The sequence below is a fragment of the Photinus pyralis genome, unplaced genomic scaffold (assembly GCF_008802855.1).
Source record: "Photinus pyralis isolate 1611_PpyrPB1 unplaced genomic scaffold, Ppyr1.3 Ppyr1.4_LG7, whole genome shotgun sequence".
NCBI classification, from domain to species: domain Eukaryota; kingdom Metazoa; phylum Arthropoda; class Insecta; order Coleoptera; family Lampyridae; genus Photinus; species Photinus pyralis.
The window spans coordinates 14479994-14494424 of NW_022170738.1; the positions used below are offsets into that span (position 1 = coordinate 14479994).

The following is a 14431-nucleotide window of genomic DNA, read 5'->3' on the forward strand; positions in this document are numbered from 1 at the left end:
TTCTTTATGGCATTTAGACGGTGGAATCTGTAATACTGATAAGTCAGTTCTTGCTAAAAATCTGGAAGCCAAAATTAGCCATAATCCGCCACCTTATACGGATGTATACTTAATCGATGGATTTGTTATATTACATTCTAATTTAATTTAATCCTGCTTTCTTTAATAAGGGAAAAAAAGACCACTAACCTTGTTGAAAAAAAATATTCCATTTCAAGAAGCCTTTACAGCTTTAGGTGATATGATGTGATGTTTTTAAAAGCAAAAAGCATTAGTTTTGTATTATTGAATGTTAAGAAAAAAATTAATAATTTTTGTTCCTGTTGAGCCACTTTCCTGAAAATCAGTAGCGTCCGTCCTTAATGTCCAAAGTACCCGTATACCAAATTTCAACACGATCTGCCACTTTAAAAAAAGAGTTATAGCACGGACGGACGGACGGACGACAATTCAAGAACATGCTAATTAAACTGACAGAAAAGTAGGTAAGTACTTACTTACTGTACACATGTATACGTATGCTCGAGCGGTACTTTATCTGTCTGCCAGATTGTTATAACCGATGAAAATGTCTGCCGTGATAAATGTAAGCTAGAAATACTGTTAAGAATAACATATTTAAATTTCAGATTTACTGAAATATTTTTTAAATTAATTTTTTTTTCAATTTTGAGAAGCGTCTGCCGTGACTTCACAACCGCCATAACTATCTGCCATCGTGATTTTCCAATAAAAGAAATGATATAATTTAAAATATGTCAATGGCAGCTTTACTGAAATACTTTCGAATATGGTGTAATTTTTATAGCTGTTTCACCCGAGCGGCACTCAACCTACCTCGATCTGGCTAAGCTAGTCCCCCACTCATGAACAGTAAGTATAAGAGAGTCTTTCGACAAAATTGAGAGTTTACTGAAATATGTTGGGTCTGCTTTTCACTGGCTCTTAGACTATCATAAACAGTAAGAGATACAAAGTTGCTTAAATGGCCAAAGTTATGCAGAATTTTATACTGATTTTCCCATTCAAAGTGCCGAAAAATGTCATTCTCGAAAATGCACTGGTGTAAATTTTCAAAGATATCAAAAATAGTTTTAACAAACCCGTAGTAATTTTTTCTCAGCTTTCTGATGGTGTCAAAAAAATTTTATGACTGTTGGCTTTCGGGTAAATCACATCAATTAATCAATCACCAGCGATTCCGTATCCGTAAAATGTACATTGCATTTTCCATCGTCGAGGAAATGTTGAGACATCCCATGGATATCCAAATTAGACCCAATTTCCATTCGAGCTAGGGTAATCAAAGAAGTATCCATTCCACAGAGGAAACCGATTCAATTTTGTATGCGAAGGAAATCACAAACTTCATCAAAGACAATGTGGAAATGTAAGTTCATTTTATCAATTAATTATATGTCAATTTGAATCCCAATTAGAAGTCCAGTTAGAGTTTTATTTTTCTACGGAAAATTTTCTAATTTCTGCTTCTCCCAATGTTATTTCCGATTTTATTTAAAATTTGAGTAGTGATTTCATTGGAATTTGCGGATTTAATTGCAGCCTTCGGCTCTTTCAAGTGTATAAGAGTTTTAAGTCAATGTTAGGACCTTATTGTTGAGTCCAAACCCATTTGTGCCCCGATAGAAAATTTTAAAAATCAAAAGGAAACTAGATAGTGTAAATTGAGCTAACTAGCAGCAACATATTTGTGTTAATATCATCTTGCTAGGAAATCAGGAATCAAACTAAAAAATAATTTTCGAGTTCAGTTAAAAAGTCAAAATTTAATTTCAAGAAGGGAGGTCCAACCCCCTTATAGTGCAAAAAAGCCGGCTGCAACCACTCGGTCGCATCATATTAGCATAGTCACATACTGTAAAGAGCAGAACAATGTCAATACTCAATGGTAATTGTATTCTTGACTGTGCTCGATGACCTTATATCTTCCCAAGTTTAAACAAACACGTCGCGATCTTTTATTCAAGCTCTATCAACAGCAAATTCATGTTTATTTCACAACTCCAAATGCACGTTTTGCACGCATTTTAGTAAGTAGATTTAGTAGATCATTAAAATATACATTTCAGTTTGGTATTTTATGCTTTGCAAATATGCTGTTCACGGAGTAACCCCCTATGGAATGCAAGCTCCCATTTCACCTTTAATGACACATACGTTTCTCTTTCCAATCGTGTTGCCTTTTGATTGGAATGTTTATCTAATAGAGATACCTATATCGTAAAGTTCCTGTTGTATTGTCAATGTGTTGTAGTGCATATGGTATCAAGGGTAGCACAAAAGCTGTAATCCCCAAGTAGTCCAGGAAATATGTAATTTTAGGATGCAAAAATAATGGTAGTTCTGGACATAGGCTTGTTTTATGTTTTCTGTGTCTATGAATCCGAATTTTCAACTTCCCACCAAAAATTCCACCCGCAACCCCCCCCCCCCCAAATTTTGAAAAAAAGAAAAAAATATCGTTTTTAAAAAAAACCGTTATTTTGTGTATTTCAGAGAAAAACTATCTGGGGATTTGGAAAGTAGATCAAATTTGCGACATAAAAATCAAATGATATTTTGACGTAAGACGAATGAGTAGGGCGTTAGCACGTCTTAGAACATGCGCTATGGTCCCGTACGCACGCCGGGAAATTAGACGATAACTGCGTGGTTTTCGCCACTATTGCCACTGACTGTCATTTTCAATTTGTTTTTTCATCCCCTCCCCTGAAAAGCGCAGAAAGATTGCGAAGAGAAAGAAAGCAGTCATCGGTTGACATAATTTTTCATGAATGTATGACTCCTTGTTGGCCAGGCAAGTTTTATATCTAACAGCAGAAATAAACATCGCCTCATTGACATTATTTTACATTATATTAAAAGGAAGTCGACAGTGCAAAAAGCTGACGAAAACGCAGACTATCTCATCGTTAATGCAGCAATTGAAATGGCGTCAATTCATCCATCGATGATTCTTGTCGGCGTAGATATAGATTTATTACTTCTATTAATTGCACTTCCTCAATCCGCCAATATTTACTTCATGAAGCCCGGCAAAGCCAAAGTTTTACAACAGATCTACCTATCATTTGGTCTTAAAGGAAACATAGTGGCTTACACGCTTTCAGCGGCTGTGACTTTATGTCTGCGATTTTTGGTCACGGTTTACCAATTGTTTTTCCTAGCTTACCTGTAAAACACAATATAGGCTCTTTGCCTCCAACTGAACACTCATTCAGGGTACGTTCCGTCATGTCCAACTTTGGCTAGAAAATGATATGGAACCAAAAAAATGGTGCTGGAAAAGTACTAGCAACGAACTATCTCCTGTCACTACCTTTAAACCTTCCGCTACACCAAAATTCTAAAGCTAATCTAAAGCATAGGAACTTCAACTGTTATTTGAAAAGGTGGTACATCAATCTGATGAGATTATTTTGGGGAAATCACGTAAATTTGATGGTCCAGCTTTTCCTAAGTCCGAAAACACGGAAGAATTGTCAGATTAGTTGTTTCTAAACTTCCTTTTTTGTCTTCCTTCAGCAATGTATCCATCAATCTACTTTAAACACGGGCCTTTGAAATCAATGAAATCTTTTTGGCGCATGAACCTAGCTGTGGGCCCTCAGCTGCAGTTAAACAAAAAAGAGTAGATAATTTAAACTTTTTTTTAAATAATTTAATTTAATTTAGTAATAAAAGTCTATATTTGATAAATATGTAGATGTGTTTTTAATTCTGAACTTGTCTGAAAATAGGTGGAGAAAAGTTGGAGGTTGAGGGTTGACTTCCAGATGTTAAAAAATAAGAGAGATTAAAGGAGGGAGGGGGTTAAAGCGAAAGATAAAGCGGGTGAAGAGCGAGCGAACACGAACGCCGTGGGTTGTTAAGCGAAGTGCGCCCGAGTCGCTAATGAGCATACTTCAACGCACGTCAGCGCCCCCTACGTGCGTAGTACGTAAAAATCTTTTTGGACGTTTTTGGTTGCATACTATATCTACATTTCAAATTTGTAGGTATTTTATTTGTGAAACCACAAAAAACGATTTCTTAAAAAAAACATATTTTTTTCTTATTTTTCAAGATTTGGGGGGGTTGCGGAGGGAATTTTTGGTGGGAAATTAAAAATTTTGATTCAGCAACCCAAAAAAACATAAAGTGAGCCTATTTCCAGAACTACCATTAATTTTGCAAGCTAAGGTCCTCATAGGTTCTGTATTGCCTGGACTAAAGATGCTCTTTTAGAACTCTGACATTCTAAAAAATCAACGTTTGTATTAATTCTATCGAAGAAAATCGATTGAAAGGTGGTAATTTTATTGGACTAGAGACGAGTAAATAGAAAAATCAGTCAAACGCCGTCGGTCGGTTGGTTGGGAGATGTTAATGTAATGGGAGAGAATGTGACAATTGCTTTTATAGCAAACCATTAATACAGAGCTTACAATGAAAAGCGGAAGGTATTCGCATTAAGTACAATCTCACGTTTCAAAATGAGAATAATTTCCGTATTAACTCAGTTGCAGCAGAACACGAACGCTGTCTGTATTTGAAGCTGTATAATGTAACAAGCTCCCGAGAGATTCTAAAGCGTCGCCTAGTGGGATTCAAAACCAAAAGGAAAAGCAAACTCGAAACCGAAATGTTTTGGAAATTGAACTCAGTTGTAGGTACATTAACGACCGATCCTTTAAATGCGATTTACTTTTCGAATGAAAACGAACCCGATGGGCTTAGCACGCTTGATTTCATAAATGAAAGGTCAACCGAAATCCAATTTTGTGCAGAACCGCGCGCACTTTCCATATTTCGCCAGATAAACGTCAAACACGACGGTCATCGTATGTAAATTATTTTGGGAGAATCTCGGAGTCGCAAACACAAACAATTACACAAGTCGAAACTTTTCGGGCGCAAACACTGTAAACTTTCCAAAATGGTAAAACGTCAATCGATCAATTTGACGAAGACTAAGCGAGCATCCATATAGCATAATGATAAATAGACGCCCTTTATAACAGAAAAAGTATATTCCATTAACCCTTGGATGCCTTAAGTGCTTATCTTAAATATATGGTGAACGAAGTGATAAAAATGATTGTTTTTTTTTCTAACAGCTTGCGCTCTCTAAAATAAAATGAGTTTTCCACACTACTTACTCCATCCTACTCGTATTACTCGATCTATCATGCGCAAACTTCCGTTCACTCAACGTTCAATTATACCAAGGCAAATAAAATGTAGATGATGATGCTAAAGTGGAGAAGTTTGATTAGCGATAAAGGCCTTTCGCAATGTTTATGTTTGACTTAAATTGTTTCCCGACTGTTTACTAATGAAGTGCGCATATCCTTAGTTTAGGGGAAAGCCTAAAATTACTGGAAATTGATGAGCGTATTTATGTGGTACTTTACATAAATTTTCAATCGACACTTTCCGTTACCGCAAGTGAAATAATAGCAACTCCTTGTTAGTAATAAACTAAACCTAATTTTGCTTTCCACCGAAATTAAACTAAACATTTCATAAACACTCGGATTCAAGCATTATTGTAAATAGGCAAAATACACGATGTAACACAGTGGCGGGAATTTGAAAAAAAAAAACAATGAATTAAAATAAAGAGGCATGTAAAATTTCTGGATTGGGTGTAGACATTTTACAGTATTCTATAGTAAAGAATGTCAGTGTAAAGATAAGAGGATCAATAAAAATGGGTACGTAGAAGTGAACATGTAAATCCAAATGGATTAAAGAGCAAAATACAAAAATGAAAGAAGTAAAATATAATAATAAAATTTAGTGTTAAATAATTATTTGTTATAAAATTGTTAGCAATAACCCAGTTTTATTGAGCAATGGAAGTTAATCTTAAAACAATAAAGACCCCCAGTACGATAGAATAAAGAAAAGATATCAGTTGAGGTGGAGTTCGATCCAGAAAGACGTTTGCGACAAGGCAGGCGACCCAGCTGAAAAGTAAAATTAAGACCGATTTTCTACTAGCCGAAAAAAATTTTCCAAGATTTTTCCAACAGTTTCTCGAGCGTATTACAAAACGGAATTTAGTAAGTATAGCAAGATTATTCAAGTTTGGGCTTCATTTGCAGATCTTCCAAAGATCTTAAAAACGGAAGTACGTATAAAATTCTTTTCGTACTTCCGGGACTAAAGTAAGAACTTCACTCCTTTATGACAAGTACTGAAGTGTCACTTTTTGTCCCGCCGGGATTAAATTTATACGAAAATCCCGGAAGGATGAAATTACTAACAAGGCAATTTCAGTAGGTTGTTCCACATTTTGTATGCGGCACTACTTCTTAAACGCATCGTACTGCTGCTCATATAGTTTTTTGGATTTCGGTGGTATCAATTCTTTACCTACTTTGGCCGCTTTTTATCAATATCAAATACACCTTTGTCATCCACCACCAAAATTATGACACTAGCAATGACAGTTTCCAAATTATTTTTGTTACCATGGCATAGGGATTGTCATACAACGCAACGTTCCTATGGTAACTTGTTAAGCAGCGATTTTTTGAAAGAACGCGTTCTCTAACTCCATACATATTAAGTGTTTCGGTTTCGGAAGTACGAAAAATATCGTATATACCTTGCGACTGAAGTAGTGGTCTTAATCCCTCAGGTAAATTATGGCGCTCCCTTCGGTCGGGCCATAAACTTTACCTTCGGGATTAAAAGTACTACTTCAGTCCCGCGGTATATAATATACTATTATCACACACTGGTCAGGCCACATCTTGAATATGCATCCATCATATGGGCACCTTATGCAAATAAATACCAGCAGGCCATTGAAATGGTCCAGAAAAAATTCATAAGACGTATGCAGTACCGACTTACATCAACATATCCCCTCTTTGACCACTATTCGGATCTTTTGCAAACATATTGTATGAAAAGCTTGAGTGACCGCAGAAGAAATCATCTTTTAATTTTCTTTTATAAACTTTTAAATAATCAAGTGAGTTCATCACATTTGCTCTCACTAATTAATTTCAATGTTCTGGACCACAGAACTAGATGTAAATTCATATTATTTAAGATACCTCAATCTAAATCCATTTTATTAAATCACACAGCACCGATTACACGCATGATGACAACGTTTAATAGCTTTAATTCTTTGGAAATTTTCGATGTAAAATTATCGCATTTTAAGAAACAGTTAATGATTATTTAGTTAGTTTTTTGTTTTTTCGTTACCTTATACTCATCAATTATTATTTATTCATAATTCATATCACGGAATTTAAGAGTTATTTTAGTCCTCAAAACTGTCATTGGATACAATGTATCTGTTGTTTTGAGTATTTCAATAAATAAATAAATGTTAAAATGTATCGAATTTTGTATACCTACACGACCCAAATATTGTTGAAATGCATACCGGTGAATTGCAAAGTCATATTACATGGCATACGTTTATTACTTATTTCTCAATGCTAATTTAAAACCTGGATTGTCGCCGTAGTACATAGATCACAGACCTATATGCCTTACCCGAAAATTTCAAGTAACAATAGAACTACCAAATTTTGGAATTTCAACTCGGCCAATTAAGTCAGCATAATAACCGGTTGCACCAAACATCGTCTGATTTAATTGGGTGTGTAGTGATATTGGAAGCGCTCTAAGATGTTTAACCCGATTCCCTGATTTTTAGAATGACAAGTAAACTAGCAATTATTTAAAAAAGTTTTAATTTTGTACGTTATCATACAATGATATATTATACGGGATTGTCGTGTCCAGAGTTCCCTTCCAGAAATTGCCGAATTTTATAAAAAGTGAGAAAGTTATTTAGTAGAGGATCTTTCGAACTTTCATTTCTGTAAGTGGAGTTCTGTCCTTTTATTTAAATTTTTTACCGTACCGTACTCTCAAGTAGTTACTGTTAATAATTTGTGCTTCTGTTCCCGCTTGAAAAAATCGCTACCGTTTTCGTGTGCCGTAATTCTGTTTTACAATATTCGTCAGTCACAGACCGCCCGATCCCTTGAATATTCGGTTTGACATTCTTACAGAACTTTTAAGGAAATGAGTTATGGTAATGATTAATTCTAAAAGAGGCGGAAAATACATACTCCTCGGTTCCTCTAGGACGTAGTGCCCTTGAGGATATTGAACCCATGAAGATGTCGTGAAGGATGGGGAAGAATCTGACCAATAGGAAGTGGTCATTAGAAAGGAAAAACTTGTCTCGTGGGGGTATTTTGAGGAACAGAGGGTAGAATCGGCTCCTTGAAGAAAATTGAGGGGGATTATACAGAGACTGTAACAAAGGCCTTGGAGCTTCAATCACACTTTCCGGGATCAAAGACCCTCACTCAAGACGCTACCGCTCCTCAGGGGGAACACCTCGGGGAACACAGAAGATTGGGTTGATTGGGTTTTGGTTCGGAATATGGTGAACTTAACCAAAGTTAGCTGGGCAGTAAAGACTTTCCATCGTATAACTCCCCAGGGATGGATGGAATCTTTCTTGCTGTACTACAAGGTCTCTCCCTGTTAGAGTTCACACTATGTTCATGACTAAGGGCCAGTGTTGCCCTGGAATACATACCTATGGCGAAGAGGGACTAATAGTTATATTCATACCGTAACCTGGACTCCTACGCCCCAGCCCAGTCGTTTATTCAAAATTATCTTGGAACCTATGTAAACACCAATGTCACGATCAACCAGGAAGATCCTGTGAACTTCCTATAACACAGAGCGGTGGATGTAGCTGAAAGGGCGATTTCATGTTAAGGAGGTTCTTTCAACATAAGTGATCGCGATCGCATTGAATTACGGGATTCGCAGGCAACCAGATTTATTTATTTATTTATGTTGCCTTTATTTTTGAGTGGGCGGGGTTTCAGTCAAGGCTGCTCTACCAACCCTACCCACGATACATTTGCAAATATCCATGCCCGAACCCGGATTTCAGACGAACTTGCAGACTCGAGTAGATTCAGACAAAACTCACAAAAACACAGCTGGTCGATAGAACCATTACAAAATATTCTGGAAACCTCGAACAGGGATGAATGTAACACATGCGACACAATAAGGCAAAAGAACGGTCGCCAGGGCGGTCGCCTTACCACAATCCTGAACTTTGTTAAAGATGTAGGTATTCTTACAGGGTAGACAATGCCGGGGAGCAAAATACACAAAAAAGTGGCAGTGCAGGAACCGACTAGGACGACCAGTGGCACAATAACAGGTAATAAATAGGAGATGGAAGAATCTACTGAAGATGGGGAAGAAACAAATGCAACGGTAAAAGGGAGAGAATAAGAAGGAAATAGGAAGAAACCGCTAAACCAATTAATGTAATTGGGTTATTTGTAAAATTTCAGTATGATCATGGAAATGAAAACGTATGGAAAAGTGCTAGAAGTAGGTACCTAAGAATTGAAGAAGAAAAACAACCACACACTTGGTGCTCTTGGATTGCATGTTGATTGTTGACGTACACGCATAGAAATCTTTTATTATTACCCGATGTTGGGTAAATTTTAATAAAACCGCCTAACTACCTTAATAGTTATTTTATTATTTACAAAAAGTCGGAAAATGACACATTAAAATTAAAATTTACTCAAAATCGGCTTGAAACCTTCATTTTCATGCCTACTTTCTGTCAGGAAATTTTAGTTTACCCAAAATCGTCATGAAATCTTTATTTTCATTCCTACTTTATGGCAGGAAAATGCCCCAAAGGGGCCTTGTACTTCAATGTTTCCCCGCCAGTAATTTACCATTTTCCTGACTTTTATGTAAATAACTAATTCCATGATAGAGGCAGAACAGACTACGTCGCCGCTTGTCACTTTACTGGCCGCATCTGTGACATTGCTCATGTGTATAATGACTCCTGTCATCACTGACAGATTGACAATCAAAAGTTCTATATAAAAATTGAAATTTTATAATAAAATACGATGTCAGGTAAAATATAATACAAAACTCGCCAGTAAAATGACATAACCTGATTAGGAAATTAATAGTTCCTCGCCAGTAATGTGCCATTTTTCAAATTTGTATAACTATTAAGGTAGGTAGGTGGTTTTAATTAGAAGCACATCCCTGAAGATAGATCCTATTTTTAAAGGTCTTCATGAAGTGACTAAAATGATGAAATGTAGTGGTAAAAAATTAAATGAAATTCATAAAAACTAAACAATGGGAAACATTTTTTGTGCATAATTAAGGGGGAAGATGTGATAGGTGTGACTATAACATTAGAATTTACTTAGAAATGAGTATTATAACGTAGAGTAACGTCGTTGTCCAATAATGGTACCACGCCCAATAAGATGGAATAAAGAAGAGATCCCAATGGAAGTAGTGAAGATCGCTCCAGCGAGAAGTCACATTATTCAAAGCATAAAAAACCATTAAGTTTGTTTAACCACTTAAAGAGAATGATGGGAATATCTCAAGGCAACAGGACAAAAGATATTCATATGCATCGAGTGAAATTGCACGGTTAACGATTCCTTTTGTTAAACATGGAAATTGGGGTAAATGAGTAATGCTTTTTATGCTGCTTTAAACTAAAAATTCTCCCGTAAATATCTTCTCCATTAAAAATGCTATAACAAACTGTTTCCTCCGTATCTCTTAAGCGAGCGATTATTGATTTTGATCTTTTTCGATGAAGAGCTCCATGAAGTTTGAGTAATGGATGTTACGATAAAATATGCAATTATTTCATTTTAATAGAATAATTCACAAATGAGTTCGAAAATATCCTGGAAAATATTGACATACGGTTAGAATTGGCACATTAATTTTCTTCTGTATCTGATACCGAAAAATTGAAGACATAAAATTTAACACCCCTTGTGCCTTTAAGCGCATTGGTAAAACGATAATCATGGCTAACTTACCTCGGGGGTAAAATGATCATCGGTTGTAAATAAAAAACACAGAACACACGACCACGAGATTAATCCACTACGCGTATAATGTCCATTGTAACTGATTTAATCGAATGTTATACACTGGCAAAAATAAGCAGGTTTCACCTGTGACGTCGTTATCTGCATTGTTTGGAGTACGCTAAAACTGATAAACAAAATCTGTTTATGAGGTGTTTAAATAAAGACAGATTATGTCAGTTTGAGTAGATTTGAACGCTACGGCCATTCAACGTTTCTTTATCACGTGGAGGACGTGGTCAAAATTTCTTGCTTGGCTAATGGCTAGTAGCAAACTACCAATAAATTAATTATGTGTCCTGTGCATCGATTCGTCATTCCTTTTGTTTTAATAACAGCGACTCCCGAACGTTCAACCAAGTTCAACTTTCCAAGGCTCAACAGCTGCTATCTGTACCATGAATATTCCTCCCTTAGGCCAACAGCTTCGAGACCGCTCTTTAAACTTAATAAATAAAGTTTGTAGGGATCTTCCTCATTTTGATTAAAAAATTAGAATGCAACTTAATTCTTTATTGATGCATGAAACTTATAGTGTCTCGTATAGGGAGGCCAAGGAGCTTTTCCAAATTGCACTTTCAACGCATAAGCGAAATTTGCAACTTTACAAACAGATACATAGCGCTAACTGGAAGCTCAAAAATGCTCGTTTTGGGTAGTTAAAGGGGAATTTTCGAAAGGCGTGTGTGGTCATCCAAACAAATCTTCACAATCCATCCACACCATTCTGTGATGGTTCGTGACGTGAATAAAGACAAATTAACGTCTTGGATATGTGCTGATTGTGAAGATACTCTCTTAAGACTCAAAACTCAGACAACCTAATACCATGTCCACACTGCCAATTTCCAAGGAGAACGTGACTTAAATATACAAATTAAAAGGAAACATCCGACAGTCCACACTATTCCTCAACTGCGTTGCAAACTCAAATCCAATATTCAGGTTCTGGAAAGAATTCCGAAAGGAGCTCGGATACAAACAACCGACAGTCTCGTTTGCCTAATCAACTCTGCCTCCTCCCTCAAATCATGGATGGACATTTTTACCTTCTTATACGTTGTTCTTAAAATTCCAGAATCCACGTCAAAAAATAATACTCTCACCGGTATAATTAAGCAAAACGTTCCTGGAATGATGACATTAAACTTCCCTAAAACTCGCTCCCTATCACTTCGAGTTGAGTCTAAGATCTCTGATGATGACATAAGCGGTGCAGTCAAACTTTTAGAGTTCCCCAAGATGATGCTACTTTTAACCGACTCTTAAAGAAGTTCCGTCTCCTTGAAGACCACTGTTATTCCCCGATTCTCCTACAAACTGCTCTCCATTATCTGCTCCGGATCTTTAGCACGCATTGACGGAATAAGACCTCGACATTTAAAAAATCTTATTTCACATACTAATGCAGAAGCCTTGTCTAAACTACTCACAATAAGAAGTGTGGAGGAATATACGTTCCATGGAAGTTGGAAACTGCTTCAGAAGAATAACAGCAAAATTCTGTCAACTCCTCGATCGCGAGAGCTGCGTTTTGCTACTAAAGGAGGGTATATATTTATTTATTTATTGTCCCTCTCTTGTTCCGGACTCTCAACAGGTTTGAAGAATGCTTGAAATTGACCTAAGGAAATTCCCTGATGATTTTGTCTGTCTGTCCGTCTATTCCTCGTATAACTTCAGAACGAAAATAGACCACGATGTCAAACCTTCACCAATCGATTTCTACGAGTTCAAGAATCAGTGCTATTGAATATGAGCCGGATTAAAAGTCGGGTTACCGAATGCGAGCCAAGTATCAAACAATTCCCCTACTGAAAATCGTATGCGATTCTTTGTACCTTACATTTTTCATTATTAAATTACACTACAGATTTTTGTAGTGTCTACATTCAATACTACACGTTCCAACGAGCGAAAGAAAAGTAGTAGTCCCCCACCTTCCAAAGATTTGCCGATTCGTCTATTCCATCTACGTCAAATCACGAGAATTTCTTTTCCTAAGACTCCCTTCGAAAGTGATATGTTTCAACAAAAAGTGAGTTTCATTATTTGTCGAGAAATGCGACCGACTGATTCAAATCTAATTTGCCACTATCCTGTACTTTTCCCCCAGAATCAGATTTAAGTTAAAAAACGTACTTGGTTTATTTGATTTTGCCGAATCTGGGTTGTAAATTTTCGTGTCGAAATTTTGCTTGCATTATATGTATTTAGCAACCACTGATTGTCTACCAATGCCACCGTCTAACTATAATATCACTTAGGGTTTATTTTTGGAAGTGGAACACGGCAAACATACGAAAATACTTTAAAAATAAACACGAAACGTAACAATGTAATTTTTATGACACGAATATCGGTGCGTGCTGTCGATAGTTGCGTGCTTCTGCTTTAAGAAATTTATAGATAGTGATGATATTTCACAAACAGTAGGTAGGTATCCTCACGACGGAATTGGTCTACTTTCCTGTAATTGGCAGTTCCTTTATCGAGCGAGGGTATATTATAAACTAGGTCGGATCATGAGTTGTAAAATGAGGAAAAGGTTATCCCTCGACTTCTGATTCCGGACTTGAATGGTCATTAAAACGCATGCAAGAATTATTTCCATTTTCCGCGGTCTACTTGTTTTCTAGAACTATTTAAAAGTTCATAGTGGAAGTATTCTCGAGCTTACCTTCAGGTGGGCTTTATTGAATTATCGATCTTTATTAACCGCTGACCGTGTCATTTCGCGCTCAGTTTAGCTCGTTTCTCTTAACACCTGGCTGAAGCCGCCATCCACAAAACCCAGATCAATTTCTGACAGTTCCACTACCGGATCGCCTGATTGTTTTAAGTATTGATTGATGGCGGAAACCCTTCCAGCACGCGCTCCTTGTTGCTGCTAACGTAATGTATGTAAACACCCTCATAAATTCACAACAATGACAGACTGGAATTGAAAAATTATCCGAAAATCAGTCAAAACCGCCTCTTTGCCTGAAATGAAAACCGTCATCCGTCGCTTCCACCATTCGAAAATTAATTTTCGTATTGTCCCGTTTTAATTTTTTCGATAAAAGTCGACCAGTAATTAAAAAAAAACCGACTCAATTTTTTATTGACAGTGGAAATGGCCATTTGCTTTCGACGGAGTTTTTGCATCGGCGACGAGGGCGCCTTTAGAATACCGAACTCTTCCGTCTGCACTAATTCAATTATACGCACAAAGGTATTGTTTCAAATGAAATACGTTTACTATTGGATCTTAAGGGGTGCGGCAGAATTTATGCGAATTGCAGAGTGGTATTTGACTGTGCATCAACCAGGACATCAACCCTCAACGTTTAATCTAAACGAACAATATCGAGAGGATTCATTAAGTCTAAATTGTGGATGGATTACACTCTTGATGATTCACTTGAATCGGAAAATGTCGCATGGGTGTAAAGTCGTACCCCTGGCTTTCTTTGTTCTACCAG

At 36.7% G+C, this 14431-nt stretch overlaps 1 protein-coding gene across 14 annotated transcripts in view; it reads right to left on the reverse strand.

The window, feature by feature from the left end:
- The window catches only part of LOC116176810 (complexin), a 501249-nt gene that overhangs the window by 282292 nt on the left and 204526 nt on the right, over positions 1 to 14431 (reverse strand). The window contains exon 1 of one of the 14 annotated variants that reach the window (XM_031495592.1): positions 10914 to 11020. The exons of the other annotated variants lie outside the window; for them this stretch is intronic. The gene's annotated coding sequence lies outside the window, so the exon portion shown is untranslated. Of the gene's footprint in view, positions 1 to 10913; positions 11021 to 14431 lie in introns of those variants that run through there. 14 annotated transcript variants of the gene reach the window in all.